This window comes from Sus scrofa, chromosome 7 (assembly GCF_000003025.6).
Source record: "Sus scrofa isolate TJ Tabasco breed Duroc chromosome 7, Sscrofa11.1, whole genome shotgun sequence".
NCBI lineage: Eukaryota > Metazoa > Chordata > Mammalia > Artiodactyla > Suidae > Sus > Sus scrofa.
Window position 1 is genome coordinate 35623395 of NC_010449.5, and position 16426 is coordinate 35639820.

The following is a 16426-nucleotide window of genomic DNA, read 5'->3' on the forward strand; positions in this document are numbered from 1 at the left end:
GAGATTCCCAGGCTAGGGGTAAAATCAGATCTATAGCTGCTGGCCTACACCACAGCCACAGCAATGAAGGATCCAAGCCGCGTCTGCGACCCACACCACAGCTCATGGCAACACCGGATCCTTAACCCACTGAGCGAGGCCAGGGATTGAACCCACAATCTCATGGTTCCTAGTCAGATTCATTTCCGCTGCGACGGGAACAGCCCACTGATCAGAATTTGAACCCAGTCTCTGATTTCAGGTCAAGTGCCCCATGGGCAGTTCCTGGTGTGTGAGGCAAAGTGGGACAGAGAACAAGCCTGCCTGCACATCTGTGTCTCAGCTGCACATCTGTATCTCAACCTGGGATAAAGGCTTGCTGGCCTGTGGGCAGTTGCCTGAGAAGTGGTTCCTGTGGGCAGGAGGGAGAGAGAAGTAGAAATGGCACTGGAAAAAAAAATGCCATGCCAAGTTTACATGGTCCATTGGCCACTTATGTGGGTCACCGTGCTTGACTCCACGGGACGTCCCAGGAGCCTTAAGGCACGTGTCTCAGAGCTATACACCAGGGCCACAAGAGGGAGGGAAATTCTCAGTCACCACCCACCCCACCCTTGAACAAGAGTGGCCAGTGCTTCCTGATTGCAGGCACTTGAGCACCAGCAGGTCCTCCTGATATTAATAGGGAAGAACAAACCCAACGCCATATTAGATCTGTTTCTTTTGCTTTAACTTTGGTGTTCTATAGCTTGAAATACACAGGATAGCTTATTCTCAAGGCTCTGACCTTCGATGGTGTAACACTTTTCCATAAACAACTTTTCCATAAACGCTAGAGATAAAAAGTTGCAGAACGGAGAGTAATATTTGTCTTGTTGGGGGTTTACAGGAATGTTATGAGCTGACCTACAGGGACAGCTCCAAGAACAAAGGATTCTGACACCAAGAAGTTTGCAGCAAACAACCACACCCTCTCCCCTTTTAGTATCAAAGAAGCCCGAATTCTGACACTAGTGGTGGCCCTTCTTGGTTTGCTGGCTTTCTGAATGAAGTCACTATTTCTTGCCCCAACTTGACCTTGTCTCTCTCTTTGTTGGCCTGTCCCGCAATGAGCAACAAGAGCTTGGACGCAATAACACAGGGAGACCCAGGCTAGGGCCTCAGAGAAGCCCCTGATAGGAAGTGAGAGATGCAGGGCACAGACAGAGGGGAGGGCTTCAGGGCTGCACCTGCAAGAAACTGGTCCAAGCCTGTTGGAGACACTGGGCCATGGCTGGAGGAAGGAGTAGCGCCAAGCAGATGAAAGATGCACAAACAGCGTCTGCTGACCCCCTTGGCTGGTCTGACTTCTGGGAAGGAGAAGGTGAAGTGGAGTTAGGAATGCAAAAGGCTGCTTGGGAAGCACCACCTGAGAAGGAAATGCGAGAAGGCAGACAGGGCATGAGAGTCCTCTTTGGGTCGTGGAGCCTGCAAGGATCCAGTCTTCTAGGCACTAACAATAATCTGAGGTTCTGAGACTTATATCAGAGGCCTCTGGGCCCCAAAGAGATGCAGTGGCAGAAATTCCTGGCTCAGAATTCTGCCATCCTTGGCCAGGAAGGATTCTGATTTGTGGCAGAGGTTGCTAGATGCCCCAATCTCTCTTTCCTACATCTTCCTGAGTGATGGGATCCCTGGTTTTTGCTGAGCACAAGAAACTCCTGGCACACAGTCAATATTTCCATCCTATCTTGCAAAAATGTGCGGCCATTCTAGCCAATAGGACATAAACTAAATCAGTGTAGACAACTCTTTAGAAGTGTTCTTATAGGGAGGAGTGCCCTTCTCTTCCTCATTTCCTCTACTTTGCTGGCTGGAATGTGGATGAGATGGCTGGAGCTCCAGCAGCCATACTGGATCACACAATGGAAGCTGTGTGCTGAGGAGGGGTGAGGGAACAAGAGGATGGGTCTTAGATGCATACAGAGCTGCCATACCAGCTCTGGGCTGCCTACTTCTGTAACCAATTAGTGTGAGACAGAAGTGAACTTCTGTTTTTCTTAAGTGCCTGCTATTTGGGGTTTTCTGTAATTGTTTGTGCATGTATCTATCTCCCTAGTGCAGGGACTTGGGCAGGGCAGGTTCCTGATAAGATATTTATCTTTGTGGCTCTTGAGTCTCCAGCATGGAGACTGTCATTATGGAGGCATTTTGTGTTCACTGAATGAATAAATGACAGACTCTCATTCCCGCCTGATCCCTGGAAAGATGCCTTAACAGCTTCCCTCTGGTCTCATCTTGCAAGGGCAGAATGGAATCCTAAACTGGGGGCCCAGGGTCCCAGCACCAGCTTGGGCAGCACCCTGCACTGCTCAGTTCTCCTACTCAGGAGGCCTAGGGGCAAGAGACGGAAACCACAACCCTATGTGGGAAGGCCTCCAGAGGTATAATAAATATAGCCCAGAGGCTTGCTGCAACTGACTGAGGGAGAAGCATCCAGCAGGACTGGCAGCTCTTCAAACTGCCATGCTCTTTCTCGCCTGCAGCTCCCTCTGCTGGCCACACTCTTCCCTGCCCTCCACCTCCCTTTGGCTTGCCTGGATTTCTTCTCCCAGATTTCAACAAAGATAGGTCTTGAGAAAGACAGACATCCTATGATAGCACTTATACGTGAAATCTGAAAAAAAAAAAAACAAAAGATACAAATGAACTTATTTACAAGACAGAAACAGACGGACAGACCTCGAAAATAAACATGGTGGAGTTCCCGTCGTGGCGCAGTGGTTAACGAATCCGACTAGAAACCATGAGGTTGCGGGTTCGATCCCTGCCCTTGCTCAGTGGGTTAACGATCCGGCGTTGCCGTGCGCTGTGGTGTAGGTTGCAGACGCGGCTCGGATCCTGCGTTGCTGTGCCTCTGGCGTAGGCCGGTGGCTACAGCTCCGATTCAACCCCTAGCCTGGGAACCTCCATATGCCGCGGGAGCGGCCCAAGAAATAGCAACAACAACAACAAAAGACAAAAAAAAAAAAAAAAAAAGAAAATAAACATGGTGACCAAAGGGGAAAGTGGGGGTGGGGACAGACTTGGGGGTTTGGGGTTGGCACACGCACACCACAGAAGGTAGAACGGATGGTCAACGGGGACCCGCTGTACAGCACAGGTAATTCTAATCAATATTCTGTGATAACCTATACGAGAAAGAGTTTGGAAGAGAATGGACTGTGTGCGTATCTGTGTAACTGAATCGCTTTGTTGAACAGCAGAAAGTACCCCAACATTGGAAATCAACTATACTCCAATGAAACTTTGAAAAACAAACAAAAAGAAGAAGACACGTCTGCCTGGAAACCTTGGAAGCTTCAGCCCCTGCTGAGCGCTCCCTCAGTGCTCCTGCTGCTGATATGGAGGCACTTTCCACGCTGGATTGGAACCTCCATGGGATCAGACTGTGTCTCCTTTGCTGCGGACCCGGGTGCAGGCGGGCACTCATGACACTACTTCAGAGCCTCTCCCAGGAGCACAGCTGGAAGCCAGGTGGCATTGAAAGGACAGGATGGCTCAGTGCCAGCCCCGGCTCCCAGCCCTGTGCCTCCAGCCCATCTTCCAGCCCTTCAACCATCTTCTGCCCTCCCTTCCGTCACCCCTAGCTCCCTTGGCCCTGGCCTGGCAAGACTGCATTTTTTCTGCTCTTGGGGACCTGTGACCAAAGCCACTAGCAGCAAAATTAGCACCGGGCTGTGTGTCTGACCCCTGCCCCTGGCTGGCACACACCACCCCAGCTCATTCCCATTTAATGGTCTCAGAACCCGCCTGGCAACCTCCATCCTCTCTCCCTCCCCTGACGAGCTTCCAGCCTCAGGGTTTTTTCCTTTACTCTCTCTGGTTCGCTTCACTTTATAATTAACACTTGCTTCTGGCTGCTCTCTTCCCTCCTCCACTGGCTATACGTGTGATGCCAGCCTGGGTGCCCCCAGAGACAGGCTCAGGCAGCTGTGGGCCCGGCCCTTGGGGAACCTTCAGTTGGGGATGACACGCGGACAAGGACAGGGCACAGGGGTGCAGAGAGGGAGGGACCCCAGAAGCATGGGGACCAAGGTCTACCAACTGTGTAGAGGAGAAGACGGAGGCCCAGAGAGGGTTAGCAAGCTACCCGAGATCAGCCAGTGAACTAGAATGTCTTAGCCTGGGTCTCCCGACCCGCCAAAGCAGAGGAAAAGTGCGTCTGTGGATGAGACGGGATGGAACTCAGGGGCTTGGAAGAAGGAACTAGGAAGGAGAACAAGCTTTACCATCACATTGGGGGCCCTCTGAGTGCTTTCAAAACGTCTACTCAAGGTGGGGAGGGGTGGGATGAGAGGGTCCCATTTATCTTTTAGTTGCGGGCCCTGTCCCACGCCCTGGTGGTACTGACATCCTTGTACTGCCAAGATCCTGCCTACGTCTGCACAGCTGAGCAGGGTCTAGGCAGCCACTGCTGCAGTGGGAGAGGGGTGGAAGAGGGCAGGAGGAGTGCAGTCAGAAGATGCTGTGAGGGGCTCAGTCAGAAGATGCTGTGAGGGGCTGATTCCCACCACAATGGCTGTGATGAAAAGTTGGACTGAGAGGCTGGACATATGACGGACCTGCCACGTGACTGCCCTGTGCGAGGGCAAGAGAGTGTGGCCACCTGTCTCAGTCGGGAATGTGCTTGGGCAGCACTGATCAGGAAACCCAACTTCAGTGTCCAAGAAAGAAAGAGGTTTATTTTCTCCCAAAAGGAGAAATCCAGAGAGGTAGCAGCTACTGTACAAGTTTGGGAATGTCAGCCCCAAAGTCAGATTTTCTGGAAGTTCCCCTTGTGGCTCAGCAGTAATGAATCCAACTAGCATCCATGAGGACTCCAGTTCATTCCGTGGCCTCGTTCAGTGGGTTAAGGATCTGGCATTGCCATGAGCTGTGGTGCAGTTGCAGATGCAGCTCGGATCCAGTGTTGCCGTGGCTGTGGTGTAGGCGGTAGCTATAGCTCTGATTCGACCCCTAGCCTGGGAACTTCATATGCTGTATGTGTGTGGCCCTAAAAAGCAAGAAAAAGAGAGAGAGCGAAAAGAAAAAAAGTCTGAGATTTTCTGTCTGTCTCTCTCTCTCTCTTTTTATAAGCCCAGGATGGCTGCTGGTGTTCCAGCCATCACATGTGCATTTCCAGCAGGAAGAAAGTGGAAGCTTGGTGGAGGGGAAAGGGACAGCATCTTTATTAGGGCAGCATAAGCTCTCCTTCTAGCATATCCCTCTAGCATACATCAACTGGCTGGAAAGGTCACGTAGAGCCATTGGGTGGAAGGGAAGGGGTCCAAATGAGGGCTGGCAGAAAAGCAGTGCTGCCTGCCACACAGACAGGCCCCATTTTCCTTCTCTTTGTGGAGCAGTTGGCCTCTTCCTCTGCCCTCACCACGCATGTCCTTTGTTGCTTCCAACCCATAGCTGGTCCTGAGTGGCCCTGGCCTTTGGGACCATGTAGGCTGAAGGCTGGATTTTTTTCAATGAGACCAGAGAGATGCAAAGAGATGGAAAATAACCAGGAGTTGCTCCATTTTTTCCCCTCCACTTTTATCACCCTTTGAAAGAAGGAGAAGCCCCCGGTGCAGCTGAAGAGAGCATGTCCGATTCCATCAGTGACTGAGAGTGGGCATGAGGAGAAAGCAGTTTGACACGTGTGTTTCTCTCTCCTGGCCAGTGGGTGACTTACCCAGTGATGAACCTAGAGAAGGATGCTGAGGAGAGACAGAGACTCTGGGTCCCCACGGCTGTCCCTATGTCTACTTGGGACACCAGGACACCAGGCGGTGTGTCCTGACACTGCCAGCTATACACCTGACCCAGCTGCCATCCATCCCAAGGGGTTTGGTTAAGTTCGAAGTCCTGAAAAGTTACTCAGGCTCCCTCCACCCCGACTCCCGCCAACCTCCTGGTAGGATTGAATCAAGCCCTCGGAGGTAGGCAGGGGCCTCTCTGGACAGGTCAGCAGGAAAACCGTTGTCCAGACACCCCCAAAAGCTGGTCCTGAGACAAGAATTCGAGTGAAAATAAGGGGCTGGAGGCTGAGATGAGGAAGGGATGGAGCCCATGGACAGCAATACCACCCTAGGTCCCACTGTGGGCAATGGAGCCTAGCCCCCCAGGAGTGCTCTGGGAGATGGTGTGGGATGCAGCCCGGAGTTACCAGCCCAAAGGATAGGGAGCTGGGAGTATCTCTACTGGTGAGGGCTGCTCCCAGGGCCAGCTAACTCCCTGGCTTTCTGGCTGCCACTTGAGCAGAAGAACAGAATCCAGCAGCCAGAAAAAGTCCTCTGGCAAAGAAAAGCAGGTGTAGCTGAGGCTTAATCTGGGAGTGGCTGAAATGATCAAGACCAGGGGTGGGCAGGGAGCCCACTGTGGCTCCTACCTGCAGGCTGGAGGGATCAAAAGATTCCTCTAGGCACTACCAGGCTACCAGTGTTTGGGTGAAATGACTTTTCTTAGGTGGGACAATCACTCTGTGCAGGATGCTGGCATCCCCAGGCTATCACACCTCCTTGTCACTGTGACAACAAAGATGCCCCCCCCCATTTCTAAACAATCTCCCTCCATTTTATTAAGAACCCTCAATCCAGTCCAACCCCTGTTTTGCAGCTGAAGGCAAGTGACTTGTCCAGCAACACACAGCTGGTTCTGAGAGGTTGAGCCAGACCTGCTGGGAAGGGTCCCAGCTTCTTCCAAAAAAGACCAGGAGGGTTCAGGACTTACTTGCTCATTACTGCACCAATCACAAATTACTGACGTGTTCTCTCCTCTCGGGGCTCCGGGCCCAGGTTCCCTGGCCCCTCCTGCTGGGACCCAGGCCCCTTCCCCTTACTCCAGCCTCCCGGAGGGGGCACGGTGCCCTGTGGCTCATGGGCTCTGTGAGAGGGGAGGGCCAGAGGCTGCAAGATGGCCTGGCATGGGCTGTTGCTGGATGGGAATGTCAGTCTTGAATGAGGCTTCCCCAATGCCCTTTCCTGCTACTGACAAGGGCCCCGCAGCTGCAGTGATGGTAACAAGCCCCATAAGTAGAGAACAGAACGCTTTGGAGACACTACCCGGCAGCCCTCTTGTCTCCGCCTCCGCTCCATCCATCTGCCGTCTGCCCGCGGCACCTGCAGCCCGGCTCCTGGCCCCTCTCCCCACTCCCAGCCCCTGGCTCCTCTGTGATTGGCGGCCCCGCTCAGGCCTGGCATGGGCTCCTGGCAACAGGTGCCCTGTAAGCATAGAGCCAGCCTCGGAAAGGATGGAGTGTCCCTGGCTGCAGCACCGAGGGGCCTGGTAACCCTCCCGCCTTCGCCTGGCCTGGCTCCCTCTGCTCTGCTACGGGCTGGGACCAGATGGCGAATTAGCAGGGCTGATTTACAGTGACAGCTCCGTCGGCTGAGTGAGGTGAGGATACCAATGGGCACTGCCCGATGGAGAGGGCTGCGATGGGGGACAGGGTGGGAAAGACAGGGCAGGTCCCCTGGAGAGAAAGTGGGACAAGGAGCAGAGGAGAAGCACGGGGCCAGAGAGGAGAGAGGCGGAGTGGGAGGACAGAGGCTGGGAGAAGAGGGGTGGAAACGGGGCAGCTGATGGTGGCTGAGAACTCGCCAGACGACAGGCGCGCATTTTCTCACGGGCTTTGCTCTAGAGCAGGGCTGCCCAAGCTGGTAGCCACTAGCCCTGGGTGGCATTTTAAATTAAAACTGAAATTAATTATAATGAACTATAATTGAAAATTCAGTTCTTAGTCTCACACTAGCCACATATCAAATGCTCCGGGGTCAACATGCGACTGGTGCGCGGCGTGGATACAGAATATCTCCACCGTGGCAGGAAGTTCTATTGCACAGGCTGGCACAGGGAAGGCGGATATCAGCGAGAGCTGGCACTTTCATGTTTCTGACGTACACGTATGCCTCCAACCATGTACCTATACAGCCACCATCCTCAGCTCAGCTACGTAGATATCAGGCACTGTTAACAGCTCATTTATATCAACCCTAGATGGCAGGTATTTTTCTCAGAGGTCAGCAAATATGGTCTGTAAAGAACCAGATAGTAAATACCTTAGGTTTTACTATTTTAGGCTCCATGGGCCCTGCTGTAGTCTCTGTTCCAACAGCTCCACTCCACTGTCAACTCGGAAGCAGCTGTGTGGGCCTGACTGTGTTCCAATAAAACTTTATTTCTAGACACGGAAGTTTTTAAGTTCAGATAATTTTCACGAGCCACAGAATATCCTTCTTTTGATTTTTTTCAACCACCTAAAAATGGAAAACCATTCTTAACTTGTGGGTCGATCTCAGACTGTGGACAGAATTTGGCTTACGGGGTCTGCTGTGGGATCACCCTCATTTCACGGATGTGGACACTGAGGCCCAGAGACATCATTGAGGTCGTCTGAGGTCACATGGCCAGAAACAGAAGAGCTGAGATCCCAGGGAGACGGGCTCCAGAACCTAGGCTCTTAACCTCTTGGCATATCAATGAACAATGTCATTTCAGGTGGTGATGGCTGAAAGTGTGATGTGGAAGCAGCCAGGTGGGGGGTCTGGTCACCTGGATGTGAGGAACAAAGACGAATTTACTGAGAAGATGCCTTTTGACTTGAGACAGGGATGACCCGAAGGATCCAGCCATTGTATGAGCCAGGAGAGCATCACAAGCATGCGGGGGCAAGAGTGATACCCTGTAGCAGAAGAGCAGGCCGGTGGGGCTGGTCCACAGGGAGGGAGGGCAGAGATGGCCTTGGCCACAAGGCCCAAGAACCACAGTAAGGAGGGGGCAGCATCTCAAGTGCGATGGGTAGCCCTTGGGCATTTTAGCAGAATGATTGATATGACTCCCTTATAAAACCAAAACCACCCTGAGTGCAGAAGGGGAGAGGCGGGCAGCTAGGCAGGAGTCCTCGTGCATCACTCACATAGGCAATGAGGGACTTCGCATGGGGAGGGACCGCGGAGCTGTGGGTACGAGGACAGTTACGGGTTACGATTTTTTTTTGGCCGCACCCATGGCATGTGGAAGTTCCTGCGTGCAGGACCAAACCCTTGCCACAGCAGTGAAACACAGGCCCTTAACCTGCTGAGCCACCAGGGAACTCCCTGTCATGTTCTGGATTGAAACCAACAGAATTTATTGTTCACACAGATGTGAGGGGCAAGGAAAACCTGGAATTGCCTCCTAATTTGGCGGGTTTGAGTGATAAGCCATGAAGATATTGGAAGGACAAGAGAGGAACAGACCTGGGGTGAGCTAATTGGGACTTCCGATCAACTGGGAGTCTGTCCCCAGAACAACTGTGCAGTCAGCGGCTCCTGGGCCACGGTGTGGACAGTGGCTGCAGGGGTGGTGTTTACCCCTGGCCAGAACCGGAACTCTCTGATCCGTGCAGATAGACTTCCTAGAGACTCCTGGAGCCTGGGCGCGGAGTGGGGGTGGGGAGGTGCCGGCCTGCCTGCCTTCGCTTGTCTACACCCCGTGCTGTGCACATTCAGAGTTTACAGGAAGGCCTCCCATTCTGGGGACACCTGGTTCTCATTTTGTCATTTTACACCCTTCCATATTGTTGGAAATGTTTTTACTATAAGCATGTACTATATTTAAAATATTTTTAAGATAAAATATACCACATTTAACAAATACTAATATGTACACTCTCTGAAGAGTTTTTATAAATACTCGTAAAGGCAACACTATAAAAATGGACAAAGGATCCCAACAGGCAGTTTATGACAAACAAGAGGCTAGACCGAAGACCAGAGTTGACCCCCGACGGTTCAAATGCTGGCAATCATGTAAAGAATCAGCTTCTGGGGCGCGAGCAGGATTACTGGAATAAGGAAGGGATGGCGAGGCCCCAAGACGGCATCCAGGACAAGGGTTGTCACCACTCTCAGGCTACAGGGACTCAAGTGCCACGAGGGCTGGAGCAGGTGGAGGGGCTGCTCTGCAGGAGCTGCAGCCTCAGAACAAGGCTGACGCCAGAGACATGGGGCCGAACCAGGGAAGAAATACCCCAGCCTCTCTCCTCCCAGCCCCCAAACTCTCTCCTCCCAGCCCCCAAACTCTCACCGGCATTCCAGAAATCTATTCTGCAAGTAAGCTCACATGTACAATCGTCATTGCAGCACTGTTTTTGTTTTGTTTTGTGTTTTGTTTTTTTGCTCTTTTTAGAGCTGCAGGTGAGGCATATGAAAGTCCAGGCTAAGGGTCAAATCGGAGCTGCAGCTGCCAGTCTACACCACAGCCACAGCAACTCAGAATCCAAGCCATGTCTGCGACCTGTGCCACAGCTCGCAGAAACACTGGATCCTTAACCTACTGAGTGGGGCCAGGAATCGAACCTGCATCCTCACGGATTCTAGTGGGGTTCGTTTCCCCTGAGCCACCACGGGAACTCCCACTGTAGCACTCTTTATACTAGAAAAGACCAGAAAGAATGTTAATGACCATCGGTAATGGTGATGAAGATGCTGGTAAAGATCATGAGAGCTAGTGGCTGTGTGTGTGTGTGTGTGTGTGTGTACAAGCACACACGTGCCAGGATTGATTCTAAGCAATTTGCGTATAATTTCTCTTTTATTCTCACAAAATCCTATGTGGCAGGTACTATTACTATCCCCATTTTACAGAGAAGTAAACTGAACAGTATCAGAGGTAGAATAAAATTAGGACCTAGCTACACTGTGGAACACTGCACAGCCACTTAAAAAAGGAAACAGGTCTAAATCTGTGGGTATGGAAAGGAACACATTAAGAAAAAAACGGCCATAGAAATATTTGTATAGTTCAATCTTTTATATTTGTAAAGCAGCAGCTGTGTGTGTGTGTGTAGCAAAAAGGTCTGGAAGGTCACACTTGACAAATAACGGTGGTCACTAATGGGGAGGGAGCCTCCTAGGGGTTGAAAGAGTTTCATTTCTATTTCACATATGACTTATGTACAAAAAAATGAAAGAATGAAAGAAAATAGAAGGAGCCCCCTTATTGTAACTTGAAACTGGGGTCAACCCGGTACCACTGCCACTGTCCAGCCGTGTGTGCCTGGCGCTTTCTTCTTCATCTGTGGGGCGGGGGGCGGGGGGGGGCGCTAGTGGCTGGACCCACTCTCCGCCTGAGGAGCAGGTAGGCAGCCAGCGAGGAGGCCCCTGCAGACCCACTCAGTAAGCACTGTGCTTCCAGCCCCGGGATGGCTGGGAAGGGGAGTGGGTGGGGGCCCAATGGCTCCCCAGGGTCCATGGGACACGACCCTCCCTGCCCAGACAGAGCCTCAAACCCAGAGCTGAGGCCTGCCCCGCCCTCGGGCAGCCAGGCCCATCCTCCGCACTTGGCACCTCCTTCTGGCAAAAACGGCCTGAGAAATCATGTCCCGGGAATGAGCAGCCACATCCTCTGACTGGAGCTTGGACCAGAGGCCACCGGCATTTAGTAGGAAAGTGAGCTACCTCTGTGACTTTCCAGACCTTAATAGTAATTATGTACCAAGTGTTCCCACCCACCCTCTCCCCACCCGCCAGGTCTATTTTGATAAAGCACCTGCTCTGAGCACAATGCTGAGCGTGATAGGCGGACGGGAACTAAACCCGCCTGGAGAAAGAGCTAGTCTGGGCTGCACCTCCCCGGAAGCTAATTCAAAGGGGAATCTTCACCTAATGGTCTCCGACAAGGAACTGAATTTTACGTCTCCAAGGGCTGTACTGTAAAATACAACGTGTGTGTTTTTAAAATCTGCCAAGTTATTTACCAAACTTATACCAGAAGTTACCTCTGGTGAATGTGTTGCATGTGGGGTGGGGCTGGGGACAGGGGTGGGCCAGAAAGACGTTTGTATTTTACTCCAAATATTGAAGCAATGCTCTGTTATAATAAGAATGTTTCCAAATATTTCTTGTAGGAAAAAAAATAACAAAATAGGAGGGAAAAAAAGGGAGAAAATCACCAGAGTTTTTCTCTAGAATAAACAAGATCATGGCTAAGAATATCTGCTTTGCCTTTCATAGTCTATCTAGACTTAAGAGATACACTATTCACTGAGCCCTGATGGGGTGCCAGGTGCTGTTAGACGTGTGATCACACTGAGGTGACCAGAGGACCCTACCAGGTAAGTGTGATTTGCTCCACTTGCAGGAGGAGCTAGTCTGCACACAGACGTGGATCTACACGCAAAGCCCGGCCTGCGCCCATGCATTTGCAGGTGAGTGAGAGCACAGAGTGATGTGAAATGGATTTTTTCCTCCCACAGAAAAGCAAAGAGCCTCACGGAGAAGACCCCGCCCTCCCTACCTGGGATCCTCAGAGAGAACTGGGCAGCATCTGTGCACATGTTATCGGGAGCAAAATGGAAAACTGGAAAGCCTGCAAGTCTGCCTCGCTGCAATGAGGCTGGGAGGGTGTTGAGCCTTGAGGAGGGAGAGCAGGAGGGCCTCTCCCCTGAGCGTCCAGGACAGCATGCCCCTTCTCAGTGGGCACTCAGGGAAGACCCCAAACAGGGGGTGGTGGCAGTTTTGCCACCAAGGACTGACCTGCAGGGGATAAGGGAGGTGGGGGTCTGAGCAGGGCCGCTTTTCCCCAGAATCTGGGGCGGCAGTCAGCAGGCTCACAGCTGCCCTCTCCCGCACTGAGACGGATTTAGAGGAGCAGCTAGCCAGGCATTAACAACACGCAGATAGGCTGTTACCGGCTCCATGCTGGCTGGGCAGAATGCAGGGCTTAGCTTTCACGGTCAGTTCCCTCTCCGGCTCCTGCTTCCTCGTCTGCCTTCCTCACCGCCAGAAGCAGGTGGACGTCTTAAGCCACCGCCCCCCACCCCACCCCTCCACAAAGTGAGGAAGTCCCAGCTGGAACTGCTCTCCTGGTGGCCATGCCAACCCCAGCCCTGGGACCCCTGCATCCCATGCAGCGGGCCTGTCAGCCCGTCCCTCCCTCAGCTTCCCTGGAAGTTCCTTGGGGCTCTCCTCTCCCTCCCCCAAGCCTCTAGTCACTAGGTGGCAGAGAGCCAGAAACCCTGCACCCACACCATGGATAGAGTTTATATCCCAGTTACGTGGAATTTCTGTGGCTGCGGACAGCTTGATATTGCTCTCAACCTTGACAGGATTTTAGGAGCGGGGGACTTGGATTCGAGTCTTCGGGACTCATCCACAAACGCACAGCCCCTGAACCGAGTTAGAGTCGTGACGCCACCTTGTGGCCATTCCAGGAACTGCGCCTTGGGAAGGAAAGCGGACCCGGAGAGGCACTTAGCGCAGGTATTGAGGCCAAGGAGGAGGCAGGTGGGGGAGATTAGAGACGGTGGCATTGACGACCAGGAGAACAAAGATGAGTCAGTGAATGTGAAATCACTTGCCTCTTTCAACTTTCTGCTCACATCACCTCCTAACAGAGGTCAGAGCCTTCTCTGACCACTTACTTACAATAATATCCATCCTTCTACCCTGCTTTATTTTTTTTTTTTTGGTAGTATTTATCAACACCTAACATATTAGTTTATTTGTTGATAGTGAGAGCAGGAACTTTGTTTTGTCCACTCACACATTCTCTGTGGCTAAGAGGGCCTGGCATGCATGCAGTAGGTGTTCAATAAATACGTGAGGGATGAAGGAGTTTACAAATGACTCCCTTCCCAGACTCTGTGCCCAGTTACCCTCCAAGCCCCTCACACCCCTCTCCTGCAGGCCCAGCTATGCCCCTCAGCTGGGAACAATTCCTGCCTTGAACCTCTAAACGCAGCACTGGGCAGCCTGTGCTGGTCTCTTCCTTTGTGGTCAAGCTCCTGCCTCAGTCCTCCCCTTTAGCATCTGTATCTCTCGGTTTCCTCCCTGTGCCTGTGCCTCTAAGTCATGGTAGCTTCAACCTACTGCCCAAACGTGTGCCTGGCCCTGGACTACCTGTCTAATCTTCATAGCAACCTGCAAGGTGGGTGTTAGTTACCCTCTTTTTTTCAGATGAGAAATGAATTCAGAGAAATGAAGCAATTTTGCACATGTGATTTCTGCCATCCCAGTGTTTCCTAGAGACTGTTCCCCATGATGCTAACGGATGAAACAAATAAAGAAAAATTCATATGAACAAGTGGAGTTTCCATGGTGAGAAATCTTAGAAAACACCGGGTTAAACATGGCAGGGTTATTTATAGCAGAACTTCTCAGAACCTTTAAAACACCCACGTGCACTGCAACCCTGCAGGTGGGGAGGAGCATATGGAGAGGACACTGGTCCCCAAACTTATTTGGACTTACGAACCCCTTTTCAAGGAGCATCTCACCAGGACATGACTTGGAAGTCAACGCCTGCAAACTTAACAGCATCAAGATCTCAATCATTCTGATCAGGGATGCCCACTGGGTGGGGATGGACAAGTGTCTGGCACCTCCACTGTGTCTTTCGGGGGTTTTGGTGCCACACCCATGGCACGTAGGAGTTCCTGGGGCAGAGAGCGAACCCACACCACAGTAGTGGTCCAAGCTCCTGCAGTGATGCCAGGTCCTTAACCCACTGAGCCACAAGGGAACTCCTCTAGTGTGTATCCTGTTTGATCCAGCGACAACCCTATGAAGGAGAACTCATTTACCTTCACTTTCTAGATGGGGAAACAGGCTTGGAAAGGTAGTTTGTCCTATGCTGCCCCACAGATATTTGAAGCAGGTGGACCATGACGCTTGACCATGATGACGAACAAGAAAATAATTGTGAGGGTCCATGGGGACCCCATAGGCAACCATGGAGCCTGCATGACCTGGGGGCAGGGGGTGCAGCTGTGCCCAGATTCTGAGGAATGTCCCCAGCCCTGACAAACTCCTACAGCCACAGCCCCCAACCTCCTTCCGTCCACGTTCTCGGCATGCTCCTGCAGTTTTAATTAAACGCTGTGCATGGCAGCTCATTAAGGACCAAACAGTTGTTCTATTTCTAAGTAGCCTCAGGACTCCTCACTATTTTTACTGCTGGAACAACACTGCAGAGAATTTTATAGTGTTTGAACTTGGCATTGCCTCTGAGCTGGGCAAGACCTCCAGGCTGGGGCTGAGAGACCATTCTCTCTGCTCCATGACTCCTTCCTTGCTGCATCAAGGATCCGCCTCACCCGCGCCGCCCCCCACCCCTACCCCAGCGTCCTTGTCATTACTGGAGGTTCTCATTACTGGAAGTTCAACTCACTTCGGAGCTCCAATGTACACCATTTGGCTGTTTGGTTCCCTGTTTTGTTCCTAGTGCTTTTCTGAGAAACAGCCTATTAACAATATTAGCTACTTATCCTTAGATAGCACTTGCTGGGAGCCAGGCACTGTTCCAAGCTCTTTACCTGTATTAACTCTCCGAAGCCTCACAGCAAACCTATCAGACAAGTACTGTTGGTAGAATAGGGATGGAGTAGGCACATATAAAAGTCCCAATAAAGGATCACAGATAGAGAAGGAAATCTAGGGGACTTTGGGAGACCACTGTAAGTTAATAAATTGCTCAAAAAAGGAGTTCCCATCATGGCACAGCGGAAACGAATCCAACTAGGAACCATGAGGTTGCGGGTTTGATCCCTGGCCTCGCTCATCAGGTTAAGGATCTGGCATTGCAGTGAGCTGTGGTGTAAGTCGCAGATTTGGCTCAGATCTGGTGTTGCTGTGGCTCTGGCGCAGGCGGGCAGCTGTAGCTTTGATTAGACCCCTAGTCTGGGAACCTCTATATGCTGTGGGTGTGGCCCTAAAAAAAAAAAACGGAGCAAAAATAAATAAATAGCTCAAAAAAGCCATCAGAACCAGGCAGACTTGCTTGACTAGTGGTGATGTGAGAATTGCCTCAGGTCGTTTGGTTGGGGGAGGCGGGTGAGGCCTGCATTCAGATTGAGACCTTGAGCAGGAGTTTGAGGACCACCCTTCAGCTGATTTGAATACACACCTTACCAGATACCAAAGAGGAGCTCATACTCCCAGAAAGGAAGAGGTGGGCTTTTCCAACCCCCATGCCCCTTGGGTGATAAAACTGTGGTCCACCGGATCCTTGGATCCTGGGGCAGAGCTTCCTTGCCTGCCTGCATGCATCTCTCACAAGTGTCCTATCCTAATGCATCTATTTCTTGCCTATTACTTTGTCTCTCGCTGAATTCCTTCTGCACAGAGACATGAAGAACTTGAACCTTAGCAAGTCCAGACATCGGGTGATGCCAATTTAAAATGTGGGTTCAAGTCCCAGTCTGGGTTTAGGCTGGGTTCAGGCTGTTATGCTGTCAGTTTCAGGTATGCCTGTAACAGATGGGGAATCAGAGGCAGAGAGACGGGGAATCGTAGGCAGAGAGAGGGTAAATCCTTGGTCCAAGATCATAAACTACTAATCAGTAAGGCCAGGACTCAAAACACAGACAACCTGGCTCTAGAATTTCTACTCTCAATCACTACACCGTACCATCTGCTAGTAAACTCCCAGGTTTTATCCACTACCCTCCTCGGGA

The 16426-nt window shown here is 51.6% G+C and overlaps 1 long non-coding RNA gene across 3 annotated transcripts in view; it reads right to left on the bottom strand.

Moving 5' to 3' along the window:
* LOC110261523 overlaps positions 215 to 16426 on the bottom strand; it is a 32510-nt gene continuing 16298 nt past the window's right edge. For 2 of the 3 annotated variants that reach the window (XR_002345710.1, XR_002345709.1), the window contains one exon: positions 2507 to 2635. This is a non-coding gene — a long non-coding RNA (uncharacterized LOC110261523). Of the gene's footprint in view, positions 1388 to 2506; positions 2636 to 16426 lie in introns of those variants that run through there. The other variant, XR_002345711.1, reaches the window with a different exon arrangement.